Source organism: Mirounga leonina, unplaced genomic scaffold (genome assembly GCF_011800145.1).
Source record: "Mirounga leonina isolate KUSES-001 unplaced genomic scaffold, KU_Mleo_1.0 Mir_175, whole genome shotgun sequence".
NCBI lineage: Eukaryota > Metazoa > Chordata > Mammalia > Carnivora > Phocidae > Mirounga > Mirounga leonina.
This window is the reverse complement of record NW_023270453.1, coordinates 21028960-21040036: the sequence shown is the minus strand read 5'-3', so window position 1 is coordinate 21040036 and position 11077 is coordinate 21028960. Positions and strand designations below refer to the sequence as shown.

Sequence of the window (11077 nt, the reverse complement as noted above, 5' to 3'; positions counted from 1 at the left end):
GGGCCCGGGAGGCGGCGGCGGCGGCGGGAAGGAGGCGGCGCGGCGGCGGGGCCGGGCGCGGAGGGGGAGGGCCGGGCGCGGCGGCGGCGGCGGCGGCGGCGAGGACCGGAACATAATGGTGGGAGACTCGGCCGCGGCGGGCGCGGGGCGCGGGCGGGGGCGTCCGAACGGTGGCGCCGTCGCTTTGTGGAGCCTGGCCCCGGCTGCAGCCTCTCTGGCAGCCGGTGCGGTGCGCTCGCCGCCCGCCCTCCCGCGAGCAGCCGCGGGCGGCCCGCCGGGCTTTGTGTAGGCGGGCGGGGGCGGCGGGGCCCGCGGGGTCCCGCCCGCGCCCCCTCGCCCTCGGCGGGCCCGGGAGGGGCGGGCCGGAGGAGGCGGCGGCGGAGGACCGCGCGGGGCCTGCTCGGGCCGGAAGCCGGGGAGTCGCGTGAGCGCCGCCCGCCGGGCCGGCCCTTCCCGCGCGGCCAGGCCTGGGGCCCGCGGGTTGGGGTCCGCCGGAACGCGGCCCTGTGAGTGGGGGAGGGCGGGGGTGCGGGCGCCGGCGCGGCTCGTTGTGTGAGGGCGGCGGCCGCGGCCGGGCAGGGCGGCCCCCGAGCACCCAGGCGAGGCCCGCTCCGCGTCCCCTGGGGCCGGGTTACGCGGCGGCGAGGCCTGCGCCCAACAGGTCCTCCCGGGGCCTCGGCGCGGCGTGCGGAGCGGGGCCGGGGGCTGCGGGGCTCGTGGGGCGGCCCGGGCCCCCAGCTTCCACGTGGACGGCCGCTCGCGCGGGGGTGCGGGCCGGCTGCATGCTGTTGGCGGTGCGCGCGGGGCCCGGGCGCGGGTGGGCTCCGGGGGGTCCGGGGGCGCCGAGCAGGTGCCGGGTGGCCTGTGCGGGGAACGGGCGCCCGTGGGCTGGAGCGGCAGTCCGGCTTCCCGAGGTTTGGGTCCTGGGTCCTCCGGTGCCCTGCATCCCCCTGTAAGCCTGCTGAACGGTCATCTGTTCGTTGAAAGGCAGAAAGTAAAACGCTAACTTGTTTTCTTTTCAACTAAGAAATGGAGTAGTTGTAGCTTACTAATTGTGGGATGCCTAACCTCTTCAGGTTTTGGGGTCATCGATTCTGATTAATGGTTTGAAGTTACCAGGGAGATAGTCTTGGTTGTACTTAAAAAGTTTGAATGCTTTCTGGTAAACAAGGTCACCTTTGTGATTTTTTTTCTGAGTTCTGATTTGTACAATAAGGATATGGAATATGAATTTTTGTTTAGGGGTGTTATTTTCCACGTCTTTGGCTGACTGGCGCTGGTTACAGGGATTATTTTGGTGGACTCTTCTTTATAAGATGGCTAGGCTAGAAAATCAAAGATCAGAAGGTGTGGGATGTGATTATGGCAGAACGAATACATTTTTTTCCCTTGCTTAACTCTACCTGTGGTTAACGGGATTTCTATCTTTTACATGGTACTTCCTCCCCGTAGATGTTGTTCATGTGAAAACTGAGTCTCCCTTTTACGTTCTATAAAGTGGGAAATTTATTTTTGCAGCTACCGGTTGTAAGGTGTTTAAATGCGCACAACTAGTAGTTGCTTTACAAAGAAAAATCACAGAACGTGTTAGTTTTCGCTCCTGAGCGCATGCTGAATATTCCTGGGACACGGTTATGTCGGTACTTTGGATGTCCTCTTGCATGTTTCCTTGAATTGACGCGTGTTTATGTAAACTCTAACCCTTTTGTAATTCTACCCCTTTTCCTTTAGGAGTGGTTTAGATGGTGTGTAATAGAGACACTCCTACCCTTTGGCATACTTGAGACATTAATTGAAATTAAGAATTTTAACGTTTGTAGTAGAGGTATGGCTTGCTGTCCTAATAATGCTTCAAGACCTAAACCTCTGGTTGTCCTATTTTCTTTACCTACCTTTACCATCCTTCAATTGAATTTTACCTGGAAGACCTCATATAAGCAAAGAGGTTGTATCTGTGGGGAAAATTGAGTTAATGGCCAGACTTTGCCTTACGATAGTTACAAACTTTTCACTGTTTGAAAACCTTAATTTGTACTTAACACTGACTTTTTTTTTAATAGGGTGATTAGGTTTTTTTTTTTTGTCCTTTAGATTAGAGAGGTAACATATAGCAAAATGACTGAAGCCAGATGGCTCGGGTCTGAATCTCTCCTCTGTCATTTTCTAGCAAAGTCACAGCAGGCAAATTACTTAAACTCGCCATGCCTGGTCTCAGTTTCCCCATCTGGAAAACAAGAGGGATAATAACTGTACCAACTTCATAGGGCTATGGATGCATGAATCACTATTAGACTAATTCAAGTCAGTTGAATCAAATTCAGTTTGGGTTGATAATTGGAACGGGTGTGGAAAGGAATGGACCTCTGAAATTGCAGCATAGCATGCTTATGTGTGCCTTGGTTACTAATTTGTGTGTGTTGGAGCATACCTCTGAATCCCTCCATGTGTTCACTTTAGTTATCCCAGAGTTGGAAAATAAGAATTTGTTATATTCCTCAGGGCTCACTAACTTGAAGCAATTTTTAAGGATCTTTTTGTCATTACTTTTTTTGCCTTTATTCTCTTTATTTATTGGTAAAATACATGTATCAAAATGAAAATTTTAAAGTGTATAGTCTAGTGGTATTAAATAAATTCACGCTGTTGTGCAGAGAGCATCACCATCCATCTCCAGAATTCTTTTCCTTTTGTAAGACTTAAACTCCATACTCACTGACTCCCTGCCCCCCTCCCCCGGTGCCCAACACCCACCCATCATGACTTCTGTATCTTTGATGAAGGGTCTGGGTAACTGAAGCACATAGTGTAAGAGTTCTTATTTGAACCATTGGTAATCAGTGAATCATTTTCTCTTTTCCCACATCTGTCACCCTGTCTGCAACTGCTTCAGGTTATATGTTTTGTATTCATTTGTAGCAGTAAGACTTTCTGAATAAAGAATCACTGCTTGTTACCTCTTGATTTGATCATTGTGGAATTCATAATCCCTCACCAATATTTTTTCTAGGAATTTTGACAAAAATAACGGATTTGAGTTTAATTTCTACCTGTATTTCTTGCACAACAGCTTTGAGTTACTTTTTTGCAGTGGCATTGTCAAAATTTCAAAACAACTTAAATCTGCTTTGGTGCAGTGATTTTGTGGAGATGAGTAGTGATCTGAAAGTTCTCTGTTTCATCAGTGGTCTGTCCTTTGGTCTTGATTTTTGAAATGTTTTGGTATTCAGAAGTTTGTAACATAAATGAGTACCATGATACTATGTACCAAATAGAGAATGTTCACCAAGTCTTAGCCATTGTGCAAAGTTCTTCACATAGGCTGTTCCACTGTTAGAAATCCTATGAGTGATCATCTTAAAAGCACAGCAGTCTTCCTTTAAATTATGGAAGGCCCCACCACCTCCTAGCACACCCCCATCCCAACACACACTTACCAGCTAGCAGCGTTGTGAGAGAATGTGCTCTGTAGAACATAAAAGTTTGAGAATTCCTGTGATAGGAAGTAAAGTGATAGAAATGAAGTTTAATGGGAGGGAGATAAAAATCAAGTCTAAATACCCAAGAGTATGGCTTTTTTTGAATAAGCAAGTCTTAGCCGTAGTATTTTAGACATATTGTACTGCCTTAAGGAAAGATCTCATTGCACATATGTGTGCCTGTTAATAATTTTCCACTCAGAAAATTCTTAAAAAGTTATTTAGTTGTATTGTGAAAGTGCTATATAATACTTAATGTACAAGTTATGTACAAGTGCAGATAGTATGTATATTTACTTGGATGTTAAAAAATATTTTTGTAGTTCATTACTGGTAGGGACATTTAACAAATTGTTAGATGCTTAGATTTGCAAAATTGAGGTAAATATGTGGAACTTGTAAATATTTAGACATTTAATCTTTCATTGTACTTTTTGATTATATTTTCTATTCGATAGCTAAAAGGCTAAATATTTGCCTAGCTTTACATGAAATTAAAGAAATTACAAGGTAATGGAATACTGTTAAATCCACATTTTAAAGGCATATGGCTCATCTATTCAGAGAAGAGAGAAGTCTAGCAGATCCCGTTATGTTAAAAAGATGTGTATTGATGAAGACTTGTGTGGTGTTTTATTTATTTTGTAAACTGAGTATTTATAGTAGATTAACTAGTTTTGTTTTAAATGCCTTTGTCGTCGTTACTCCATAATTACTGTTTTGTAAGATTACTTTAAAGTATTGTGTTTTCTTATGATAGGTACAGTATGTTTTAATACCTTGAGTTCATTAATGAAACATTGTTATTTATGGAATCTACTATGTACTAGACACTTGCCAGGTAACAGTTACTGAAGCAAGGGGAGTGTGGCAGAAGAAAGTGTCTAAGTGCTTTGGGACAATGTATGTGAGTTACAGTATATTGCATTTGAGTTAAGATTACTTTTGAGGGTTTAACAGTGTTTTTTTTTTTTTTTTTAAGATTTGTTTATTTTAGAGAAAGAGCACAGGCAGGAGACAGGCAGACTCCCCACTGAGAATGGGGTAGGGGGGGTCTCGATCCCAGGACCCTGAGATCATGACCTCGAGATCATGACCTGAGCTGAAATCAAGAGTCAGACCCTTAACCGACTGAGCCACCCAGGTGCCCCTTAACACTGTTTCAAATTTTTTTTTTTTTAAAGATTTTATTTATTTATTTGACAGAGAGAGACAACAGCGAGAGAGGGAACACAAGCAGGGGGAGTGGGAGAGGGAGAAGCAGGCTTCCCGCAGAGCTGGGAGCCCGATGCGGGGCTCGATCCCAGGACTCCAGGATCACGACCTGAGCCGCAGGCAGACGCTTAATGACTGAGCCACCCAGGCGCCGCTACACTGATTTCAAATTTATTCTGATTTGTAACTTTGTGATTTTTATTATGTTCACCACTAAAAACAACTTTGTTGTGATTAATAATTTTTTATTTTCTCCAGATGTGAGCTAAACATTTAAGTGACAGGGATACCCACTTAAAATTTTTAATATTTTCTCCAGTTTGATCTACTTAATGTTAAGTAAATTTAAAATATAAAGAGGGAAGAATCTTCTTCACCATTTAGGCATTTATTGTGTAAACACAAAAGAAATATGTGTACAAAATTTTTAATGGGTATGTTGAGAGCTTGTCACCTAATACTAATTCCCACAATTGGGATAAAAAAATGCTAAGTTTTTTAAAAATCAGGAAGATACTGTGATTTATAGCAAGACAATCTGTCATGAATACATTTTAACTTGCATGTATATTCACATTAGGTCCCTTTAGAAGCTTACCTTAGCAGTTTTAGAAAGCTGGGTTTCATTGTAAACATCTTGCTTGTGGCAGCACCATTTTTTTTTTTTAAGGGTCACTTAGGTGGGGCGCCTGGGTGGCTCAGTCGGTTAAGTGTCTGTCTTTGTCTCAGGTCTTGGTCTCAGGGTCCTGGGATCAAGTCCCCCATCGGGCTCTCTGCTTGGCAGGGAGTCTTCCTTCCTCTGCCCTTCCCCCTGCTTGTGTGCACACTTGTGCACACACTCATAAATAAATAAAATCTTTAAAAAAAAATAAGGGGGTGATGACACCTGGGTGGCTCAGTCGGTTAAGCGTCTGCGTTCGGCTCCTGTCATGATCCCAAGGTCCTGGGATGGAGCCCGGCGTCGGGCTCCTTGCTCAGTGGGGAGCCTGCTTCTCCCTCTCCCTCTGCCTGCCGCTCTGCCTATCTGTGCTCTGTCTCTGTCAAATAAATAAATTCTTTAAAAAAGGGGGGGCCACTTAGTGAGCACCTACTCTCCCAGGCAGTTGTGTTCTTGCTTTCATCTTTGCAACAGCGAGTTGCAGTAAGGAGTATTATTGCAGATGATGTGATGAGTTACGTTGTTAATAGTTGTAAGTACCCTATAATTTACAAGAAGGCAGTGGACTCAGAAGGTACATTAACAGTGCGGGAGGTCACACAGAGTACAGGATCAGATGGGTTTTGCGTTCAAGTGTATGACTGCCGCACCTATATTCTGTTTGGTTGCTGTTCCCTTAAAATTCACCAACTACTGTGATCTTCATACTGACGTATCTTCATCCTCCAAATGTGCACTTATATTCCCGCAAAAGCACAGAATAGTAAAAGAATGTAACACTATGCCTGCTGCCCTTACAAAAGGAGGTGGTGGGAAGAAAGGAGTATTAGGTACCTCCTGGTAGTCAGAACGTTCCAAATGCAGAGTTCCTGTTAATTGTAGTTTCACTGGTAATAACAGCTAGTGATGAAGGGCAGGCATCAATAATGGGTTCTTTGTCTTACTGTTCCTGCTGGCAGCTCACACTAGGAAGATAACTTGGCATAGGGGCGCCTGGGGGGCTCATTTGTTAAGCATTTGCCTTCGGCTCAGGTCATGATCCCAGGGTCCTGGGATCGAGTCCCACGTGGGGCTCCCTGCTCAGCAGGGAGCCTGCTTCTCCCTCTCCCACTTCCCCTGCTTCTGTTCCTGCTCTCGCTGTGTCTCTCTCTGTCAAATAAATAAAATAAAAAAAATCTTAAAAAAAAAAAAACTTGGCACAGGTGTTGGGGGGGAACCTACAGTCTTTATTTTAATTCTCAGGCATAGAAGAGAAGGGTGAACATTTTCAGAGTGAAGTCCAACACGAGTGTTCTTGCTGTATTAGGGGAAGGCATTGTCTTGAGGAAGCTTTTAGCATTCCTTTTGCAGAATAAGTTCAATTTGGATGGAAGTAGCGAATTTCTTGAAAGTAGCACTAAGTGCTGAGGCTTTAGAGTTCAGTAGGTGTTTCCTTTTCCCTAAAATAAAGTAATATGAGCGACATATGGTGGAGAGAGAGATGAATTGAGTTGTAGCATGAGCAGACCCAGACCATTGGTGCTTCTCAGAAGGGATGTTGGGATGGGATATTAAGTACGGTTTTCTCATTTAATAGCTGTGGAAAGATTTTTAAGAAGTCTTTTAATGAAGGGTAAGCATTGAGAAGGCTCTGCATGGGGAGACTATCTCAGCATAAAAGCTGTTAGGAAGTTCTCATGTTTTTTGTAGATTCTTGATTTATCTGCCTGTTGGTGGTTTTTCCGTCTCTGAGCTGCACCTGAGAAATGATATCTGGGAGATCAAGTCCTTAATTTGCAATTGGTTTTGATGTGTAGCACATCTACTTTAACTGCTAAGGCCTTCCAGTAAGAACAACTGAGGTTAATTTATTTGGGATTTCCATTGATACTGTCTTTAAAAAGACTTTTCAGGCATTTTATTTATCATTAGAGGTGTTCTCTTTTTAGATTATAGAGGATATAAAGTTCAAGGTGATTTATTTTTCTTTTGTACTTTTTTTTTTTTTAAGATTTACTTATTAGAGAGAGAGAGAATCTAAAGTAGACTCCCCGCTGAGCTGGGAGTCTGACGCAGGGCTCGATCCCAGGACCCTGGGATCATGACCTGAGCCGAAATCAAGAGTCAGACGCTTAACCGACTGAGCTACCCAGGCGCCCCTTTCTTTTGTACTTATAATTTAATATTTTTTATGTTTAAAAATATCACATTTAATATATAATGTCAGAATACCGGTTATCTTTTATTTTGAAATGCCCTCTTTTACTATTCTGCACGCCTGTATTCTAGATACACGTAATTTTAGGAAGCCTCTCACTTGCGATCTGTACTCATGTTGGATTGTTTCAGGTAAGAAACTTTGATTTGAGTGATTTGAAAGTTAAATTTTATTTTCTGAGGATTATTAAAAGTAGCTTTTAGTCTGTTATTTTCAGGTGACTTAAACTGAGCAACCACTAGTCCAGTTTCAAGCTGGGTTTTCTCCCGGCTCGTTAGTTCTGTGGAAACCAGGGTGTGTAGCAGGTGGGCTTGAAAGGGGAGGAAGTGGCCCGGGCAGCCTCCCTTGGTGCTGGTTGGTGGTGCGGGCGCAGCCCCATCCACACTTCATCTCCCGCTGCTGTCGGTCCTCTGACTTTTTCTACTTGTATGTCACGTGACAAACACAGCTTTTAGAGTGTGTCGTCACATTTTCTTAACTGTACACAATTTTCTCAGTTTTAGATTACCAGATACATTCAGAAGTTGTAGTACTTGCTGTTGTTTGAAATGCATTTTAAATGGAGTGTTGTTTTTTTTTTAAAGATTTTATTAGAGCACGGGTTGGGGGGGAGGGGCAGTGGGAGAGGGAGAAGCAGGCTCCCCGCTGAGCAGGGAGCCCGATGCAGGACTCCATCCCAGGACCCTGGGATCATGACCTGAGTTGAAGGCAGACGCTTCACAGACTGAGCCACCCAGGCGCTCCTATGGAGTGTTCTTCGGAATTTCACCTTGAAGAGCAGCGTGGGAAATGTTAGACGGATGTCACCAGTAGGAGGCAGTATTTGTTCTTAAGTTGAGATACCATTTCCTCGAATGTCTAAATACTATAAATAATAGGAAGAGGATCACAGGAAGTTTGATTTATAGGGAGCAATTGAGAGAAATTTGAATTCTCCCAAATGACATGCTGACTTGAATGCTGGCCTACTGAGGCTAGGCGGCCACTGGCTCTGCTCGGGGCCTCTTCTCTGTGTCATGGCTTGGACACTTGTTGAGCAGTGAGTGGAGGTAACTGGGAGCCCCTCCTCCTCTCCTTCATCGGCCCCAGGGGATGCTGCTCACCCTGTCATTCAGGCTATTTTGGAGTCCGCTCTCCTCTCCTGCTGTCCTCTATGTAAAACTTACTTCAGCCAGTAATTCTGTTGATCCTTTCAGTAGTGATTTATATTTTAATGTAGTACTGGTTGTATTAATAATACTTTGTAACTTTTACTTGGGTATCCACCTTTCCCCTCCTCATTCCACCTCCAGTGCTGAAGTCAGCTCAAAATTTGCTTTACGGTTGGTGGGCATTTTTGTTCTCTGCCGAGTTTCGTCTTCACCTTATTGCCAACCCTCAGTGATCTGTCCCCTCAATTTGACCGCTTTAGCCTCCGCTAGTTCTTCTATTGTTTGTTATTACTGAAGCTTTACCCCGTAATCGTCTTCCAGTTCCTTGACCTGACAACCCTGACTGAAGTTCCCGTGTAACAGCGTAGTGCTGGACATGGTGCGCGTAGATGGACAAAAGAACGCTGCTTTCTGTCTTCGTTGCCTGCATGGTGTAGGCACCGCACGATCATCTGGGCCCCAGATCCTACTTGATTTCTCATGTCAGCTCATCTTCCACTTTCCAGAATGACTTACTCCCCTGGGCGAGAGAGGGCCCGTGCAGGAAGTCCCGTACCCCACCCGGGATCTGCAGACGTACCTGCACTCCCCATCTCCTCAGAATCCTTCTTAACACGGCAGCCTATGCAGGTGATATGAGACCAAGCCTTGTCATACCCTTTTTCAAGATTACAGGAAACACATTTTCACCAAATCAAAACTTGAAGTACTTTAGAAACAGACATTGTATTAAAATAACAGGTATTTGGCAGTTTAGCTACAGAAAGTGCCAAATTTACTGACAGACTTTGTCAGTGTCCTCCTGTTGCTATACACTTCACCGTGGAAGATGCGGAAAGCGTCAGGTTGTCTGGAATATGTAATCCAGTATTTCCTACGTTTTCAAAGGTAGTATAAACTTTGATATGTATATAACATCCGTTCAACAAAGACAGTGTAAGAAACAAGCCCGGACTGTGTGTTATGCAGTCCTGCTCAGAGGTCAGAGGTCAGCCTGAATGCATGCTTTTCTGGAGGTTTGGCATCGGTGCAGGAGTGCGTGCCAGGAGCCCACGTGCCGCGTAGTCTCACCCCTCGCGTGATTGGCGGTCTGTGATCTGGAAAATGGTCATGTAACTTCTTAGTTCTTCTGTTGCTCATTCATTATAATAAAAATACACATACAGTAAAATGAGATTTGCTCCTTCATGATCGTAAAATATCCTTAAAGGGACTGCTAAATAATTGAGGGTTTAACTTATAGTTGATTCTCATGTAATCAGAATGTACATAATGGAAAAGTTCAACTGCAAACTTTGGTCTAATTTTATGCATTAAAGAGATGGTATTTTAAAGGCAAATGTATTAGGAAGAAAGAGAGGTCGTTATAAACGGAGATTAAATTCATTCCAACATTTATTAGGTGATATGTGTTACTGTTAGTGTAAGCTCTTTGCCGTGGATGAAATTGCCCTGTTTCCTGTGTCCCTCTGCTCTCTGTCCCTTCATCATGGTGCTCATACGTACTTAGGTTGGTCCTGAAGACAGAATGGTTATTTGTCCTTATTCAAGGTTAACGTTTACTAGTATACAATCTGCAAATTATGATAAAATCCCCTTAAAAAAATATTCGAGAAATTAAGCCTTCTCATAAACTCAGCATCTGCTAGTATGGTTGCTGTAAATGAGTGATCATTTAACAATGATTTCCAACACAAACATCATGTGCCCTGTTTTGTAGATTTTTAAGTTCCTAAAAGACAGTGATTGTGTCATTTTACCAGACGTGTTAGGAAATAATGTGATGAGCATATCCTTAGGTCAAGTAGTACGTCTTCTGTCTGGTGGCATCTGTTCCGTGCTGGCTCCGTCTAACTAGAAATATGGTAGAAGCTTCGGTTTTCTTCATATCCCCGCTTTCAGGGTGTTTGCGTTACAGTGTCCTAAAAATGACTATTTAAAGCATTTAAAAAGTAAAGACATTTTATTATAATTACAGTTGATTCTTTTTATTCACCGTAGTCCTGTGCTGTCAGGTCACCGCAAACACTGAATTCCCCAACCGGGATCCTTTGCCTGTGGGGGAAATACAGGCCTATGTTCCTGCCAGCTCTCGGGTCACATTTTTGTGAACCAAAATGCCATTTCCATGCTACAGGGTCATTTGCTAAAATCCTTGTAAAAAAGCCAGTCTCAATGCTGAAAACTTATTCTCCATGACCCTTTTACTGCATAAATTTGTCTGCCAAATTTAACTTTTTTCGCGGGGTGTCCCTTTTTGAAACACGCCAGCCAGCCAGCACTACTAGCTGAGGAAGATTCAGTGTTTTCCTAACCCCAGGTAACGTGACTGTAAATTTCCTTGGCTGTCAGCCTCACAACGGTGCTACACTTTTTGATC

General features: G+C 44.2%; 1 protein-coding gene across 3 annotated transcripts in view; it reads left to right on the top strand.

Annotated features, from left to right (window-relative positions):
• The window catches only part of ZMYND11 (zinc finger MYND-type containing 11), a 128977-nt gene that overhangs the window by 911 nt on the left and 116989 nt on the right, over positions 1 to 11077 (top strand). Inside the window, exon 1 of one of the 3 annotated variants that reach the window (XM_035021760.1) lies at positions 393 to 506. The exons of the other annotated variants lie outside the window; for them this stretch is intronic. The gene's annotated coding sequence lies outside the window, so the exon portion shown is untranslated. Of the gene's footprint in view, positions 1 to 392; positions 507 to 11077 lie in introns of those variants that run through there. 3 annotated transcript variants of the gene reach the window in all.